Genomic DNA, 18283 nt, shown 5'->3' with positions numbered 1-18283 from the left:
TGAACCCAAAAAACCGGTTTCCTGTAACTACAATAATTGTAGTTTGATAGAAACTACATACCCTGTAATTTTTGGGGTATAAGGATGTTTATACTCTTCAGATTTCCTTTCCTTACTTTTAAGGTATGTAAAGCCTACTAAAAAAGGGGATTGGTCAGTGAAATCGCTCACAAGACAAACTATAATTCACAGCTGATTGAGAACTTGTGCATTAAAATATCCTTTACATGATAAAAATGTTACAAAACAAGTAACCTTCTCAATGATAGCTAAAACACAAGGGTGCTCGCTGATAAGTGACAAAACACGTTAACAATAACCCTTAAATTCATACTCGCGGTAGGGGCTGATTTTTAAAAAAAGTTACTTTCACTAGTGAGAAAGCAAATCTGCTAAGTTCCTTGCCCAAAGTAGGCAAAACAATTCAAGAGTGAGGGAATTAGTTAGTCCACAGTTTGAGAACTACCTGGCTGAATGACTTGAGGATTAAATGCAACTAATAATCAATACAAAATACATACAATAGAGAGTTAGGAAATTAATCCTTGTAGAGTGCAAAAATTAGATTATTGGTGGAATCTTAAAATGCTTATTGCACAAAAAGCACACTTTAAAAATCTTTGCTACACTGCTGCCAGGCTGCTTGGAACTTTGAATTGCTCATGTTACTGTTGGGTTTTTTATGTAATGGATTGCAATGTTCAAGTGAAAACCTAAGTTGAGACTAAAATAATCCCATTCTGAAAACAACCATAAAAGCCTGAACTCAAGTACTTTTCTAAAAAAGCCAGAAAAGGTCAGGTAACTTCCTTTTCTCATTGTAGAGATAGGTGCAGTCCCCATTTTGTGCAGTTATTGTCTTAACTTAAAGTTAGATTCTTAAGTTTTGCAACTAGCATAATTTCACTTAAGACTTATCAGTACATGTGCAGATGCCAACATACTGCAGGCTGGAACTCGCTGTTCAAAAATCACTCAAAAGACTTGATTTTGTTGAGCATCTTAGCAGTGAAGAGTTGAATTGCTCACCTCAAGTCCTTGGCAACAGACTTCAGCTATCAATGTTTCAACTTGTTAACCATAAATATTATGGCTTTTGGCAATTCTGTTCTGATAGGAGCATTCTAAATGGGACATGTGGGGTGAGGGGCACTCGCAGATTGTGTAGTAGTAGCGTAGCTAGACAAACATGCTCACCACCTCCACTGACTAACACATGTGGAGAGAGTTGGTGTCAGAACTGGATAATTCCACTTACCTGTATTCGAAGATGGAAGGTCATTTTGGTGCAGATTAGGAGCAAGAAAGTTGACAAAAAAAAAATCATAATTGTCTAAAAAAGGTTGATAGCACAAAAATCCATTGCTCCAAGCAACACAAAAAGTGATCTATTGCCCATTCTGTTATCTATACCTTCAACTTTTAATGTGTTCCCTACTCAATTTACTAGCATCTCAAAACCAAATTGGTCTCACTTAGTAACTATCTTATGATTGACAACATTTATTCACCAGCTACCAAAAAGAGAAATATTAGCTTCAGTCTGTTTAAAAAACAAACAGCAGTCTAAAGAAATTTGATTTTAAAAAATTACAATCCAGTAGAAACAGATTTCATTAAATTGGGGTTGTGTTCCCATTTGGGCATCTTCCTGATAAAGAATATTGCAATATAGGTTCAAGACAAGGAACTAAAAGTCACAAAATTTAAAGTGATTCACAACCAATGTTTTATACAAATTCAATTCTCAGTTTACTTTCTTTGGACAATAAAAAGCTAGAATGCTACTGTTAGGGCTTTCAGTTTTTGAAAACTATTTGCATGCTACATCTTCACGTGCTTTCTTTAGCATATGTTTGAAATGCAGCTTGTAGTGACTGGAGAAAGGTACTTTTTTTTTAAAAAAGCAAGCCTTTTGGTAGCATTGGGAACTTTAGAAAAATGCACCATGTACCTCCTGTTCACAATTTAATTTTCCCCTAAATAGAGATTAACTGGCCTGGGATTAGATTTTAATCTCCTCTGAATAAACCCAATCCCTTAACCTCCAACAAGGAATAAACTACTAAATAGTAATTAAATAAAACCAAAAATGCCAAATCTGAGTCAATGATGTTTCTAGCATTTAATGAATCATAACTTCTCCAGCGTGGGTCTAAGCACAATTTTTTTTTAAAATCCCAATTTAATCAAAACAGACCAGATTTGGATTAACTATCACTTGATCTACTTGGGGCCCAGATTTGTAGTCATCCTTAGTCTGGAGGATGAAGGACATTTGTCAGTGAATTAACATTCTAGTGTACCCCTCATTTAAGCATCTGACAGACAATCGTATTCAAAAGCTCCATCTGCCAAATGTTTGCTTATTACCAGATCTACAGGAAAAAAAACAAGCTCAGCTAATTCAAGGACCTCCAGAGCAACTAAAGTCAGAGTGGCTCCCTAACAATGAATGAATGCCATCTTAATGAAAATCCCACTGAAACAAACCAGCAGCAATCTAAAAATCATCTGCTTGTGCACAGCCAACACCCTTTTGCAAGCAACAATTGGAGCACATTTTGATGAATGAAGGGCATGTTAACTTAGTTTGCATTCTATGAACCATGGAAAAGATTGGGTTCAGGAAAGGTTGAAAAGCTACTTGGTATGAAAAGTCGTGAATCGGTGAAGAGAAGCCTGTCTTGATTAAACAAAAGGTAGCGGAGGCTCAGGTTGAGATAGGATGATTGATTTGAGCAGTGTTCCTGCTGAATCTGCTGTTTTGAGGAAAGTTGTTTGAACATGCTTTCGGAACCTGGACCAAAGGGAACTTGGAATTGTAAAGTAGGTGTCTACACATCCTCCTCCTTTCATGTTTTAAAGCATCCCCTTTTTGTCTGTTAAGGATTGGAAACTCCCAGCACGGAACACTGGTCAAAAGGCTAAGAATTACTGTTAAATCAGTAGGACAAAAAAAAGTACAAGCTTGGGAGAAGGCAGCGAATGGTATCTCCTTGTGAATGAGGACAGACAGGATGTAAGCCAGCTGGGGGAGAGCGAGAGAGAAGCTTGTAAAAAAAAAACCCTAAACACTACTTGCATCTTAAAAAAAAAAGACAGACAGACAGACAGACACAGGCTTTGCCGGATAGACCGAGTAATCCTCTGCTCCCAGACAGGTGAAACTGCAGCATCTTTCAGGCTCAGAAAAAAGCATCTTGGGGAGAAAAGTTAGCTTTCATATTGCCAGTGTGTCTTACTCTCTGTACTTTAAGAGTCTGTCTGACCACTCTAGCAAGCTGATTGGTGAAGTCTCTTTCTAATCACCACAATCAGATTTCTAAACATTGGAGGGGTGAAGGCAAAAGCACATTTGAAAACACAAGCGAGTGACCACCTTTTGAGGAAAGAGCACAGAGGAACAAAATGCCAGAATCTATGAAGACAGAAACATTCTTTCAGGCTGCAATTAGACAGCTTGTGGTCCAAATAAATGTAAAATAAATCCTTTAATAACACTGCGTACATTCTGCTTTAAAAGAGCAGAAGATCAAAAAAAAAATTGAAACCAGACAGACATTCTAATGAAAAGGTTCATGTTTATAAAAAGACATCACATGGGGCAGAAGTCCATGCAGGTGAATTTCTGTCTCACTGAAATGCTAGACACCTCTAATTCTTTGAGGCGTCCAGGATTCTCATCACCTGGCAGAGACAGTTTGAAGTTACAGTAAATAGCAATTACAGTAGATACAGTAAATAAAGAGGATAAAAGTCTAGCTTCTAGTTGCAGAAGGCATTAGATTGGGGTCAGAAAGATGGACTTTATAAAAACAAATTGTATCTTATTTTTTCAGCACAACACACTAATCTGTGTCTATATCTCCAGGGCAAATATACTGGATAGTGTGCCCCACTTACCTGGATGTGGAACGGAGAATGATGTCCTAGTCACGTTGCTCTTATGCTTGACTTAACTGCTGACCCAAAATCAGAGATGAGAGTGGCCTAGAGGATGAACAGGCGAAATTACATGTCAGAACAGACCTGTTATTTTGATACTTAAGATGTTGTCCTATAAATATGGCAAGTGGGCATTTTGGAGTCAAGGTTTATGTTAAGCTAAGCAAAGTCACACTGTCGAGCTCGGGAAAAACAATCAGTAAAGTGCACAATGTGAGAGTTAGTTTTGTAAATGGGAATTGAAGTATTTAAGGACAAAGATCTGAACAAAACAGCATAAGTGGTTTCAATTTAGTTCTCAGCAGCCATTGTGCAAAGGTGGCAAAGTAGGAGAGAAAAAGTGTCCTGCTTTTTCCCCTTTCCTATGGGATTTTGCTGGCAACAGTGCACTCTTATTCATGGAAAACATTCAGTCTATTTGCTTTTGTCTCACTGTTAGCTCTCAGGCATGTCTTGACAAGAGCTCAGTATTGCTGAGATGGTGGAGGAGGGGACAGGCAGTCATTTGTCAGGCTCTCTCAACCCTGAAATTTCTGTCAACTCAGCACCATTTGAGGGGCGAGAAAAGGGGAATTGATGATGTCACCCTTGAATCATAATTTCCAGAAACTCTCAATCTGTTTAGATAGTGGGAGTAATAATGAGATTACTGATCCAGAAATGTTATCTTCCACGTAATTTAATTAAGAGAACCGGCACAGAAAACATCTGAAAAAACTTGTAGGAGTCAGCTAGCTTTCCATAGGAAAGTAGAGGGGAAGAAAATGGAAGAGTGAGAATAAATCTCATGAGCCAGCTGAGTTATGACTGTAGTTTGCAGTCATGTACAACTCTTCCAACCTGCTGGCCTAATCTTGATCTTGTACTCCACACCTAAAAAAAACAGCTAATTTCTTTACCTCCATTTCACATGGCAACAATACCAAGAGTCCTGGAGCTTTCTGCCATAGTTGTCACTTTGTTTTTGGCTGTTTTAAATTTGGAAATGCAAACAGTTAAAAATCAACATAAAATGGAGCAAGTGAACAGCTACTTTTTAATATCCTGACACCAGAAAAATGGAGATCCTTGGAGTCATAGTACAGCAAGTGGGAAAACCATAAACTCCACATATTTAGTGACTGTTGGGAGCAACAGATCTAGAATCGCCCAAGTTTATTCTCTTAAGAATGATTTGTGGCTACCACACAACTCGTGATCTTCAGTTTCTTTTTAAAAGAAAGGATTTTCAACCCGAAAAAGGAGTTGTTTGAAAGCTTATTTAAATGGTTAATACAAATAGATGAATAAGTGGGCTAATGGCAAGTACCTTTAGAATTTTTGTTGAAGTAAACTAGCAGAATAATCAACATATCATAACCTTTCCTAGCTAACAGATTTGCCAGCTTCTCTCAGGCCCTTACATCAGCAATTTAACATTCAGAACTGTCATACATAGGGATCATACAAGATGCATCTCATAAAAAAAATTGTCTGTGGTACACTTTAATCTGGTTGTAGAAGGCATGTGTGAGAAGTGAGCCAGTGAGGAAGTATGGATTTCAAGAGATAATTCTGCTACCAAAGCAGTTACAAGTAAGAAAACAGCTTGTGCTGTCATCGAGGTGCCCTTTACAAACTGTGGAAAAACCAATTTTAAGTATCGCAATTTGACTTTGCAAAAGGAAAATTTAAGCTCAATAGCTGGAGGTGAACCCAGAGACCAAACTCCAATGGGAGGGCCTTCATGAACAGGCCCAGCTCAAATGTAGAAGTATCAACGTTAAAATGAATTACTGTGATGGAACAAAAAGTTAAAATTGATATTACATTTTGGAATTCCATGCATTGTGGATTTTCATATTTGATTCTTTTCTTTGGTAAAAGATTGGTTTTGGTGGTTGTCTTTGTTAATGACTTTATTCCCCCTCCCCTGCCTCAAATATCATGTACAGCTACTTACGATGGAAACATGCCTGCGGTTAACAAATATTTTGTAGGGTTCATTGTATCCTTTCACATCTTTTATTAATTATTCTACAAAAAGGTCACATTTGATGACCGGTTAACAGTTTTTCTTTTAGAAAAAAAACTTGCAAAGCCCTGCCCAGCCTTCGACCATACTCAACCAAGTTAGAACTGCTTTGAAAAAAAAACACAAATGTGGGTGGAGTGGAAAAGAAAAAAAAAAAGAGTGGCTATAAGCACACGAGTATTAGAAATCAAAAATGTGTAACCAGAGGGAGTGACTTCACTTACGGCTCACAATGGTGTAGTGACCATGGAGGGAAAACTGGGAACTGTAGCTTGCTGCTTTCACGTTGTTCTATTAACACCAGTCCAATAGCTCATTCTCCATAAAACTACAGCCAGTCCAAGGGCCTGGTTTACACATTAAAATGATCCTTCTCACACCCCATCCTTCTATTCTTTTCTCCACTTAGTTGGCTTCCCTTTAGCTATATTATGGTGCATTAATACTGAAAATAAATCACCTTAAGCTAAACTCCTGTAAAATTGACATGGTACTCATGGCTAGAACCAGAGCCACCATGTTGTAGTGATAAAATCTTGAAAGTCCACAGGCTGCCCAGCATACTCAATTGTAACATTGAAAAACTAGATTGCTCTAGTAACTTTACTGGGGCCAAGTCATTCTTTACCATTTCAAAAATCTGAGACTATGACTAAAAATTACTTCAATTGCATATGGTAAATTTAGCTATGGTCAATACACTGCACAGTTCTTGAAGTGAAACATTGGTTATCCACTCCATTTTCAAAAAAAGGTTCTTTCACTGCTCATGGGCATGGATGTCTCAGCTAGACTTTATAGTCCATCAATTGCACTCAAGATGCTGGTGAGCTGCCTTCTTGAACTGCTGCAGTATATCTGCTCTATGACGTCCAGTGTTGTTAGGGAGTGTGTTCCAGGACTTTGATCCAATGATAAACGAATGTCTCTAGTTCCAAAGTCAGGATGGTAAGGGACTTGGAGGGAAACGTGCAAAAGTGTTCCAAGGTAACTGACCTAGCTGATAGAAGTCACATATTAGAAAAGATTTATTGCTTCAATTAAATGCACCCTGGCCTGAATAGATTGTTATTGTGCTATTTGCCTTTCACCACAGAAAAGCTACTTATGGTAATAGACCTGAAATACTAGATACATTAATTTAGAAGACAAATTGAAATACCATTCAGTAATCTGTATCTATACCAGTGTTAATGTGCATACGATTGGGTCTTTAAAATGACAGGAGGAAACATGAAAGGTAGACAACATGCAAAGGTCTTTATCACAGAAAAAAAAAACACCACCAATGGTAGTCTCCAATAAGAATGACCAAAAGTCACCAAGGGCAAACTAAAATTTACATAGCATTTCTGAACTATTTTGGGATGTTGAGAAACAGATTAATGACAGACATAGCATCACCTTACACTCCAACTATGAGTCAGATGCTTTTAAAAAAAATCTACGTAAAACTTTGGACAACACCAATACAGAGTAGAGAGAAATGCCTCAACTAACCTTGCCTTTTGGCACTTATGATCTCATTCTGGATCATGCAGAGTTCTGGAAGTTTTGAGGAACACTGAATGGGAGAATAGAGGATTGTAAGATAAAACCTGCAAATATTTTACATATCTAAAAAGTCTAAGTTGTAAATAAATTGCAAATTGAATGTTTGGCATTAAATTGCAGTTGGAAGGCATCTTTAAGCTTCTCCTGTTTTTAAATAAAACCCAAAGACAGCTGAACTACCTTAACCTATTCAGCATTGTCCTTATTGATAAAGGAAGGATAGACAGTTAGATATAGTCTCGTGTAACTTCAGGTTCCCTGCTGAAGGAAAAAAGCTCGAAGGTCAAGGCCATCTATCATCAAATCTAAATCAATTTTCTCGACAGCATGCTCCAAGTCAATGCATTCTATTCAGTCTCAAAGATTTTAGCTATTCATTCCCATGTGTTATTATTATGTACATGTATACCAGGAAATGGGTATTTTTATAGTACATCTTTAAAATGGTCATTAATCATACTAACTACAGAAAATTTGACATGATCACTCCTTGTTTGAACAAATTGTGTAGAGTAACTGTCATGAAGAACAGTATTCAGCAATTAGTGTATTGTAATGTTTGGTCTGACTATGTACAAATTAGGCACTAAATCTGTGAGGTGATGTATGGATCTGCAAATAGAGTGATATACCCACCCTAAAATGGCAGAGATGTTCTCTTGGTCTAAAATTTGTTTTATTGGATGTTCTTTTCAGTCAAGATTCACCATGTAGTCCTTTCTGAAGGCAGAAAGGACTGGCACAAATCCATATGCGCACAGGCATCACAAAAACCCTCTCTCTCAGAACGGAAATAAAAATCCCCATCCAGAGGTGTCCAACATCGTGAAATAATGGTCAAAGTTAAAGACTGGCTCACATGTGCTCCAAGGAAAGACTGGCTCATATTTTCATAGTTTCTATATCCACAGACTGCTTCTTTGGGACCTTATTCTTGCTGCACCGTTTTCTCATCACAACAGTGAGCATTTTGCTTAGAGTCCGATGCACAGATTAATAGTCTAAATGCTCCAGTAGTTTCCTTAGATTTTCCTGGAGGTGGGTGAAGAGTGGAGTGATCATAAACACCAGCATTGGGCTGAATGGCCATGATGCATGCTGCAAAATATATTACTATTTAATACTGCAGTTTTACCAAGATCTCCAAGATTAAATACTTTTGTTTAATTTTAAGTATCTTTTCCCGACCAAAACAAAAAAGGTATTCCCTCATGCTCTTTACATGAGGGCCATTAAACATGATTGGATAATCTAGTGTTATGCATTAATTCATTCCTTGTTCAAATACTTGGTAATGTGGTGCACACCAGCCCTCTGCTCCACCACACTTTTGCAGATCAAGTGATAAGTCTATGTTAAGGTGGTGTATATTGAATCACATGCATTTACCTAATCTTAAAGCTTCTCTTCCAAATACAACTGATTCATCCTGAGCTTTTAATACTTGCTAATGTGGTCACTGGACATATCCTTTTAAGGGAAAAAAAATCACATACCAAACAATGGACGAAGTACAATAGTGGAAGAATAGTGTATGGTGGCATTCTGTGAAATCTAACTCAAAAGCTTTACTGCTATATTCAGTAAGAATGAATGTTCTAATCATTTCTAGACTAAACCTAGCCAAAATTGGCTATAATCCATGTTTAATTGATAAGATTGAAGAAAAATAATTTTAGCAGGATGAATGATGTGATTTGGATCCAGTCCATCCTGGGATTTTAGATGATTTTAGTAAGATGTGTACACGCAGTACACAGGAATATTATATCACAATTTAAATGAAGTGTCGCATCAAAAGCCCAAACATTTCTCACATTTTCGGTTGGCCAAAGGTCAAATATTGGAACAATTTTTATCCAAATCCATGGTGTTCTGCTTCATGAGAAAGCTGGCCGAGAAAGAAAGACGTTATTATACTATGACCCAACATATATTTTTATTAACCTCTCGAGAACTACAGGGGATTTAAAAAATAAAACAATGAAACTAAACATTGTGGAATACCCTGATTGAAAGAAGTTCTCTCATTTTACATTTTTCTGGTTCAACTTTTCAATATTCCACAAAACAAGAAAAGTAGGCTTAAGTTTTGCAGATGTTGTAACGACAGGAAACGTGTGGCTATCCTGAAACTGGTGAAGGACATTCTGTACTTTTGAAACCACTTGCAGATCCATAACTCTTAAATAACTGCAAACACACTTAAAGGGAGAAAGCAAAGCACTGAAAAACCAAAATTCCTCACGGTTGCTGTTCTCACTGAACTGTGTAAAATGTACCCTTTTGGTGGTAAGCTGTTATAGAGAAAGTGTATGTTGTTTCATGCATTATTGACAGCCTCCTTTATTTTTCAACTAAGCAACTGCTCCAGACCAATGAAAGGTAGCTTTGTGTGATTATAGTTGGTTTTAGTTTAAGCTCCTAGGCTGAAGTTCTCTTATAAAGAAAGAATAGAATCTGTATTAAATAATGTAGTCAGAGTTATTAGTCTGTTCTCAAGAAGGTGTTCCATCAACATTTTATGATTTTTTCCCCAAAATGGCCAAAAACACCAAGACTCAGTCAGCTGCCTCTGGCTTGAACAAAAATTTGCCTAATTTTTCAGGCTGTTGTTTTCAATTATGAGACACATGACAGGGTGGTATACAATTTTAATCTAATCAAAGTTGTACAAGGAAAATGTCAATTCCAAAATTAACAGCAAATTTGTTAGCATTTTTTTTTAAATCATGAAAGTCCCGGTAATGGCCTTGCACCTGACATTATTGTGAAAATCAAATAATCCTGCCTCTTCCTCGCACAATAAGTGGAAAAAGCCTTGATGGACAGAAATCAATACTAATGCAGTGGTATGACTATCAGAACTTTCCCTCTTTCATAGGGCTGGTAAATCCTAATCTGTTTATTTATAAAAATAAGATTCAGGGTTGGAAGAATGGTGATGTCAGCAAATTTCACACTGCGGAAGGGAAAGCAAGATAATAGGACTGGTCACTTACAGCATCAAGGGACCTACTGACCAAGTTCATTAACATTTAATTAGGTGAGCTCAAGGAGGATGTGCCTTTTCTCCTAACCACTTTGTAAAAGGAACTGAATCGGTGATGGTTCATAAACCAACTGGTTTTCCATTGAGGTGGGAAAAGGCATTGCATTTCTGTCTTTGCACCTATGCTATGGCTATCAATGAGGGGAGTAAACAGTTGTCTGTAATGCTTCAGCCATTTTGTTGTTTAATACAGACACTTATTTTTGTCTGCAAAAGGAACATCTGGATGCATTATTTTTGACGAGTAACCATTTCAGATTCCAATGAAATATTTTGCTTTTGTGAATGAACATTGAATGTTTGATAAATTGCACAAAAGATTCAGAACCAAAACTAATGAACCAGTGCCCTGTTAATATTCAATGCTCTATTCCTATTCTTGGTTAGGAGAGATGGAAATCCAATAAATCAGTCTTAAAAACTCATGCACATAGCAGTTAGAATGTTCAGGATTACTTTCCTGCAGCAAGCCACGTTGGTATTTAGAATCTGATGCATGAATAGGACTGAGATTGACTGCAAAGTTCCCTTTACCAAATACTGCATCAACTCTTTTCTAATGTTAACTTTAGAGGATGAACTCTTGAGAAATAAGCTTGCTTTTCAAGAATGTATTAAGCATGATTTGACATGTTCAGAAGACAGAGAGCAAACATTCAATAGATGAAATAATCCTGAATTTATATCTCACACATCAACATAAGTGACTGATGTTTTACTAATTTGTTCTTAGTTGGGTGCACTCTTCAATAAACCCACAATTCAACTGCCTTCCTTTTCCTGCTTTGTAAAGAATACTTCTGATTTTGTTTATGCTTGTATAGCCAGTTGTGGAACTTTAGAGAGAGAGAAAAAAAAATCGTTTCTGGCCAAAAAAGCTTCAGGGTGCTCAAGAAAAGTTGATTCTTGTTATGTACAACTTCATAAAATATAAATTATGATCCACAAATAGGAAACTGAATACCCTGGTGGAAAGGTTGCTGAAAAGGCTACGTGACCAGGAGTGGAACAAATGCACAGCAAATGAAGTGGGTCGAGCTATACAGGATGCCCCTCGGTCACAACCAAGTTATTCATTACCTTGCACTTCCATGACATAAAACAGCAAAAAGGAAAACTTCACTGAGGGAAAACATCAAATTCTGCTACAGGGGACTTTTGCATTCTCAAGTGAGTAATCAAAACTAGGTCAAGTTTTTTTTAAAAAAAAGTGTATTTTGGATTTACTTTTGGCATCATTACGCTTTTTGGGAAGAAAAACGTAAACCCATTGAGTCAAATTCTTAAAATGTATTTTTAATGATACATCGCACAAAAAAAAAGGTACTGATCAGTAGTGGTTAATTCAGTAGCTCATGCTGTCTAACAAATGGGCAACTGACTGTACTGATGCAGTTTAATTTGTTCACTAATTCTGACCAGAATGGTCACAAATTTAACAAGATTTTAGTGCTTAACTGCCCATTTCCTAATGATTTCTGAAATCAGCAATGGTGCAGTAATACTCAGTTTTGTTGAAAGGGGTTGAATTAATGCACACGATGGAAGAATTCTTTAACACTAGGTTTTGATCAAGTGATACATCTCTGCTGAAAGGCTCTCCAGACTGGTTTGCATGTCTGTTGCATTCCAACCAGACAGTCAGGCTCACAGCATGTCTGAACTCCTGATTCTAAATGCATCTCTTCACAATTCAATTGCTAGCTGCTCAATTATTGATTGTCATGAAGTTTGGCTTCATCATCCAGACAGAGGTGGCAAAATGGGTTACAGAACACATTTCTTAGGAAGAAAATCATCACATGATTTGCAGATAATCAAGTGTGCTAAAAATGTCTTGACTAGAAGCATACACAAATGGCTTGAATTAAATTATGAATGGTTGAAAGTGGGTGGGCTTTGGTTTGAAATATGAAGCAATTCAAAATATGGTCAAATAGTACTGAGTTAGCCAATCATTAAGATAACACCACAATCTGATTTTATTTTAATTTTCAAATGCCATGGTCCATTATCATACAATTGGATAAATAGTATGTGACCCATCTGACCAAAAACAAATATGTCTATTTAATTGAAAGTGATGTAGTGTAGAAATTATGTGCTTAAATGTTAAAGATTTGAAGAGAAAGTTTTTTTCGACAAATTATTATGGCTGGACACAGATTGGGGGTTTTGGGAAAAAGTAAAAGTGCAATTCTTGCACAATTCCCACAGTGAGAATCATTTCCAGACATCACAACATGCGAATGGAAATGTTCCAGGTTAAATTCTCCATTGCAGACCAATGAGTGATGATACAAATTGAACTGAATGGAACATTTGCCATGGCAACAGCTTGGTGTTGGGGGGTTAAGATATGACAGCACCTTTAACTCATACACGAATCTCAGTTCTCAAAAAAAGGGAATAATTTTGTTTTTTAAAAAAAAGTGCTTCGCGAAAGTAGAATTAAGTAGTGACGGCAAGTGCAACATTTCTTAGGCAGAGGGAAAAACAGAAGCGAGTTAAAACTGGCTTTGTGGCCCAGCTCATTGTGGGGTTAAAAAAAAACAATGTTTCATAACGGGTCATTGCGACACTTGGTGGTGCACAGTGAAGTGTAGCAGCATCGTGTACTCCGTCTGGCTCGCTTGTTTGCGCTGTACAAGCTACAAGCCTCGGAAGGTAGATCTCGTATCGGCACCGAGTGACTGAACCATCTCCTCCTACCTTACATCATCTGCAAGCTGCTTGGTCGGTGCAGAGGCAGCAAGTACAGAGGCTGCACCTGGAGCAGGGAGGAGCGTGTGAGGGCGCAGACTGACCCTGGCTAGGACACTGACTACACAGACTTTGCCCTGTATGAAAAAAGGTCCAGACAACCCCTGCGGATTTCATCATGCGACACTCGCCTTTCTTCTTTTCCAGACGTGGTAATCCTAAGAATATACTTAAGATCACCAGCAGCGTAATTATCTACCAGCTTCAGTCTCCCCCAACCCACCCTTTGTTCAGTATTGGGAGAATTCTGAACGTTAATAGGCAGTGCTTTTTTTTTGGAAAAAAAAGCAAATATAAAGATTAGATTTCACAGGAACCCCTTGTTATGACTACCTCCTAATTCCATCAAACTGATTTAAATCCGCATTATTTGGAGCTGGAGTCTGGAGAGATTGCTTTTTTTGGTGCTTTGATAGAAGGATCGAGAGAAAGACAGCTTCAAAAATATAAGAAAAGGAAATTCATTTCCACACAGCTCCTCTTCAGGCATGGCGAGGATTTGTTTCAACCGCCAGATGCATCATTTAAAGCTGAGTCTTGTTTGCAAAAGTTTAGATTTGCGCATCTTTTGTTTAATTTCTAGCCTGACAGGAGTAAACAAGCGGTGTCTTCCTCCGACACCTGACCACTCGGGGTTAGGTCACCAGCCACCTCTGGCGACACTTCTCTGGTTACGCTTCATAATAGGAGTAGCCTTCTCGCCCTCTCTTCCCCCACCCTTCTAAAGCAAACACCGTCTTACTACCAGCAAATTATTCATCAGTCTGACAGACATTCAAATCCAGGTAGAGAGGAGGAGGGGGGGTGCAATTAAGGGCGGGCTCGGGTAATAAGACACGTAAGTTTTTTTTCCCCACAAAAAAAACTCCCCCTCTTTAGGGCCATAAGTCGAACTAGGACCCTGTCCTGTGAAGAAGGACTGTGTGCACTTTAGCAGAGCTGTAGCACGATTCAGTTGATCGCCACAGAAAGAAGTTAAATTCTTTCCCTCTGGTGGAAATCATTTGCTTTCGAAGAGCCAGACTGACCAGCGAAGATGGTATTTTTGTCTGGAGGGGGAGGTATGGAATACCTGGTAAACTTAAACAGGCATCAACAATTCCAAAAGCGAATTTGGTGTCTACTCCAGACAGCTTTTTTTGTCTAGAGAAAGAAAAATGCAAATGGCGTACGGTGCCGGTACAGACAGCAGCCGTGCCTGTACCGATCTATTTTAAACCAGTGCCAATCTTTCTCTCCCATCTATTCACTAGCCCTATTACGATCCCAAAAAAAGCTGCCCTCCTGAATACCTCAGTTGAGCCAGCCTGCACGCTTCGATTCCAAGCCCTACTCAACATTTGTATCTTGCGCAATACAAACTCACTTTCAACCGCTTCTTCTCACCCCCCTCCGCATGAATCAAAGGGGGGCAAAGTTTCAATAGGGAAGTCTGCACGTCCATAACTAACAGCTCATTACAAGAGAGGATTTTATTGCAGTAATACTGAAGCAAGTGAATTGAACCGTCTGGAACACATCAGTCTGTTTACTCCCCGACAGCAGCCCCAGAGCTTTACTATAAATGAGATGTCAAATGGAACGGCCCTGAAATAAAGCATGTCAGGATTGCAAAAATATTTAATATTTTAGTAATTATTTCCCCCCCCCCCCCCCCCTCACCACAGTGACTATTCCAGAGACAAAGACCAGCTTGATCCCTGTAATGTTGCAATGGTCCTACTGATTGCCACACGAACCTTTCCTCTGCATATGGTCAATTAGTATTGAAGATACTCAACTGATTGCATTTGTTGGAAATTTTAAGCAGGGCCTTATGAGCAGGAAGAGTGATGTTATTGAAAGGAAGAATCTCATCTAAATAATAAAAGGGCACATGGCCATCTGGTCTGGTCAAACTCTGTACAAAGTTTATGGTACTTAGCACGGCGTGGAGATGAGCGTGGAAATCTGAATGTGTTTTTAAAAAACACACACCGATTGATGTCAGAGAAACCCGGGGGGGGGGGGGGGGGAAATGCTCGCTCCAGTTAACTCTGCAAGGAATAGAGGCGTACAGTTGCCGATCTCTCAGTGCAGCAGGAGCAGACTCGTCAGACATTGCGCGCAGGCTCCTCGATTGTACAGAAAGGGCGAGCAAGCTGCCAGCCAGACAGGAGAGAGCTCTGTTGATCATTATGTCTAGCCTTCAGGTGTCTTAGCTCACAGTGGGTGGTGTGGGGGGCGGGAGGGGAGAAGAGGAGGAGCTGTGAATGACATGATGGCAGACAAAGAAAAAAAGGGAGGGGGGGTCAAAAAAGAACTTAAGCTTAAAAAAAATCATATTTCCTGTTAAATTGTTTGATTTTAGCTGTGTGCAAAGAGGTGAATTTAAGCATGTCTGTATAAAGGTCCACACAGCTTCAGGTTTTTTTAAAGCACGCTCAATATTAATAGATAGCAACGATTAATATAAATCGACAAAAAAAAATCCTCCTCTCTTTGCCCTTTGTTTGAATTTGAAAGCTCCTCAGCTGTGTCCCTGAAGGCTCCGGTCCTTTCAGCAACTCATTGTAAGCTAAACTCTGGGAGCTGGTTGGACAGGGTTGTACCCCCTCGTCTCAGGATCAGTCCAGTTTGTTCTACTTAGTGCTGGCAATGGAACTGATTGGACACGGTGTATGTGTTATCACATGAAGCCCACTTCATCTCATCCCGCACCCTGAATAATGCAATGGGCTGCCTTTAAAAAAAGGCTTCTGCTGCAGTCAGACAGACAGTTCCCTCAGGAAACAAGGACTTTCTCCCCTGCACCAACACCACCACCTCCACACTCTCAGCAGAAAGGATCTAAGGTTACTCTGCGGTACGGGAGCGGTTTTCATCAAAACTTCCAAGAGAGAAAAAAAGAAACCGTTCTTCTACACGTTGAGCGTTGTCACTGACCAGGAGTCTCTCACACAAATGACAGATCTTTTGGAACTGTGCAAAGAGAAGCGATATCAGAAGGCAAGTGTATGCAAAAATAAAATACTTACAGTTCAGTTGCCAAAATAGACTTATCAATTTTCTTCAAGCTGTACAGTGCCTCATTTGGGTTTGGGTACAAACTGAATAGGGGATGGAATCAGGAAGCTCCATTAATTATACAAAGAAACATAATTCAGCTTAAAACTACTTTAGTCAGACACCCCAGCACTCTATTTCTTCTATCAGATGCACTGAATTGAACTATATAATACTCATGTGAAAGACAGGCGGGGGAGTGGGGGGGGGAAAGAAGATGTAGTCACGTGGAACACACCGCCGCACATTATTGGCTCGGCTGATCATCCTTAAGCGAAACATTTCTTTCTTCCATTGGCTGCGTCTGGAGATTGACAGCACGCGGTCCCTCCCAGTCTGTGCCGCTTTCGCAGAAGAATGACTGTGTGGGAGTTAGACTGACAAGGGAATTAACTGGGAAAGAATCTGAAGCCATCATTAGGCAGAGGTCAGAGGAGGAGGAATGAGCAGCTTAACTGGTTTAGCAGTGACTATATGATTGTTGCTGGTTTTGTGACTGGCCAACCCGTGCACAGGACAGAGCGAGAGCCAATGATCATCTGGGTCTTAAACTCTCATCATAACTTTTAAATGACAGAAACCTCAGGTTGCAATCTAGATTAGTCTTCATGGGATCCAATGGCATGAGTGCACTGCAAGCAAGGAGTCTTATTTTACATTATTTTGAGATCAATGTCTTTTTTTTTAGTTGTATCTGATTGAAATTTTATTTAAGGATGACGCGACTCAAAGGATGTTAAAATTAAAACACTGTTTTTACCAATTAGTGTTTTCACCTTTTAAGATACGCTTCCCACTCTGGTCAGCTCCTGACACACCAGGGATCTCATTCCTGATAAAGGGCTTATGCTTGAAACGTCGATTTTCCTGCCTTCCGGATGCTGCCTGACCTGCCGTGCTTTCCCAGTACCACTCTAATCTTGACACCAATGTGACCCAGTCCAGCCTCCTCAGCAGCACGTCGTTTCCTTATTGGGAGATTGGAGTATGCGTCCGAACAGGAGTCAGTCTTGTTCTACTTCCCAGTAGAAATGCAAGGATACAGTCAGAGACTGGTTGAGAGTTTAGCTTGGTTCTGCCATGCCCTTGGCAAGGCCTGTTGTCCTCTTGCCTACTCAAACCAAAACAGCACACGGGAAAGGAAGGGGGTGGGGAAAACAACTACATTTCCATTCTGCCTTTTGCATCCTCCCGAAGTTCTAAGGCACACGACAATTTATGGAGGTGGAGCCACTATTTTGACATGAAGGATAGGGGGGTCCGTGTTGTGCCAACAACTCCCCATAATGAGTTAAGTGGCTAGAGAATCTGTTTAGGTTGTGTTGGTTCGAAGATTAATATTGGACCAGACATTGGGGAGGAAGCCAAATGCTCTTTGAGATGGTGATTTTTAAATCTGTCTGAGAAGGAAGGACAGGACGTTTTGGTTTAACATCTGGGAGTCTCAATCTAGATGTTGGGTTTGTGGGGCTGTGCAATTATAAACTCAGCGACGAGGATATTATCCCAGTAATCCAAGCATTACACCTAAAGTCATCAGTGTCCTGCATTGTTCCTTTAGTGAGTGAACAGTTGAGGAAAAACGTCTTCACTCTATTCCGGAATAACGCAGACGCGCAGACTTCTCCCGCGCAAATATTGCACTATCAATCTGGCATAAATTGTGAACCCAGTCAAATTCTTTTTGGCAAATATCTGTTTGTTTGATATGGCTGCCGAAATTAACTTGAACTATCTTCTCCTTGGTTAGATGTGGCTGCGTTTTGTTCTAAAAAGTGTAATGTTAATGTTATTAGGTTTTCCTCTCCGCAATTTGTGCAGCAATTTTAAAATGGCTGGCGATTGCGGGAATGAGGCGATAAGGAAGAGGATGAGTTTCTGTGTGGTTACATAATAATTCCATTAAT

The 18283-nt window shown here is 39.2% G+C and overlaps 1 protein-coding gene and 1 long non-coding RNA gene across 9 annotated transcripts in view; one reads left to right on the top strand and one right to left on the bottom strand.

Moving 5' to 3' along the window:
* The window catches only part of LOC148149168 (uncharacterized), a 199823-nt gene extending 188182 nt beyond the window's left edge, over positions 1–11641 (top strand). The window contains exon 3 of the long non-coding RNA XR_015758186.1: positions 11521–11641. This is a non-coding gene — a long non-coding RNA (uncharacterized LOC148149168). The remainder of the gene's footprint in view (positions 1–11520) is intronic.
* LOC122554547 (uncharacterized) overlaps positions 1–16733 on the bottom strand; it is a 77467-nt gene extending 60734 nt beyond the window's left edge. For 2 of the 8 annotated variants that reach the window (XR_006313017.2, XR_015758184.1), the window contains exons 1-2: positions 16349–16673; positions 3907–3993 (exon numbers count right to left, since the gene is read on the bottom strand). The gene's annotated coding sequence lies outside the window, so the exon portion shown is untranslated. Of the gene's footprint in view, positions 1–3906; positions 3994–7462; positions 7527–16348 lie in introns of all 8 variants that reach the window. The other 6 variants (XM_087990811.1, XM_087990812.1, XM_087990813.1 and 3 more) reach the window with 5 other exon arrangements.
* Between the last annotated feature and the right edge of the window lie 1550 nt (positions 16734–18283).

Source organism: Chiloscyllium plagiosum, unplaced genomic scaffold (assembly GCF_037043375.1).
Source record: "Chiloscyllium plagiosum isolate Xiang-an unplaced genomic scaffold, Cpla_swu_hap1 HiC_scaffold_9, whole genome shotgun sequence".
Classification (NCBI taxonomy): Eukaryota; Metazoa; Chordata; class Chondrichthyes; order Orectolobiformes; family Hemiscylliidae; genus Chiloscyllium; species Chiloscyllium plagiosum.
The sequence above is the reverse complement of the archived record's forward strand: the minus strand, read 5'-3'. Positions and strand labels throughout refer to the sequence as shown.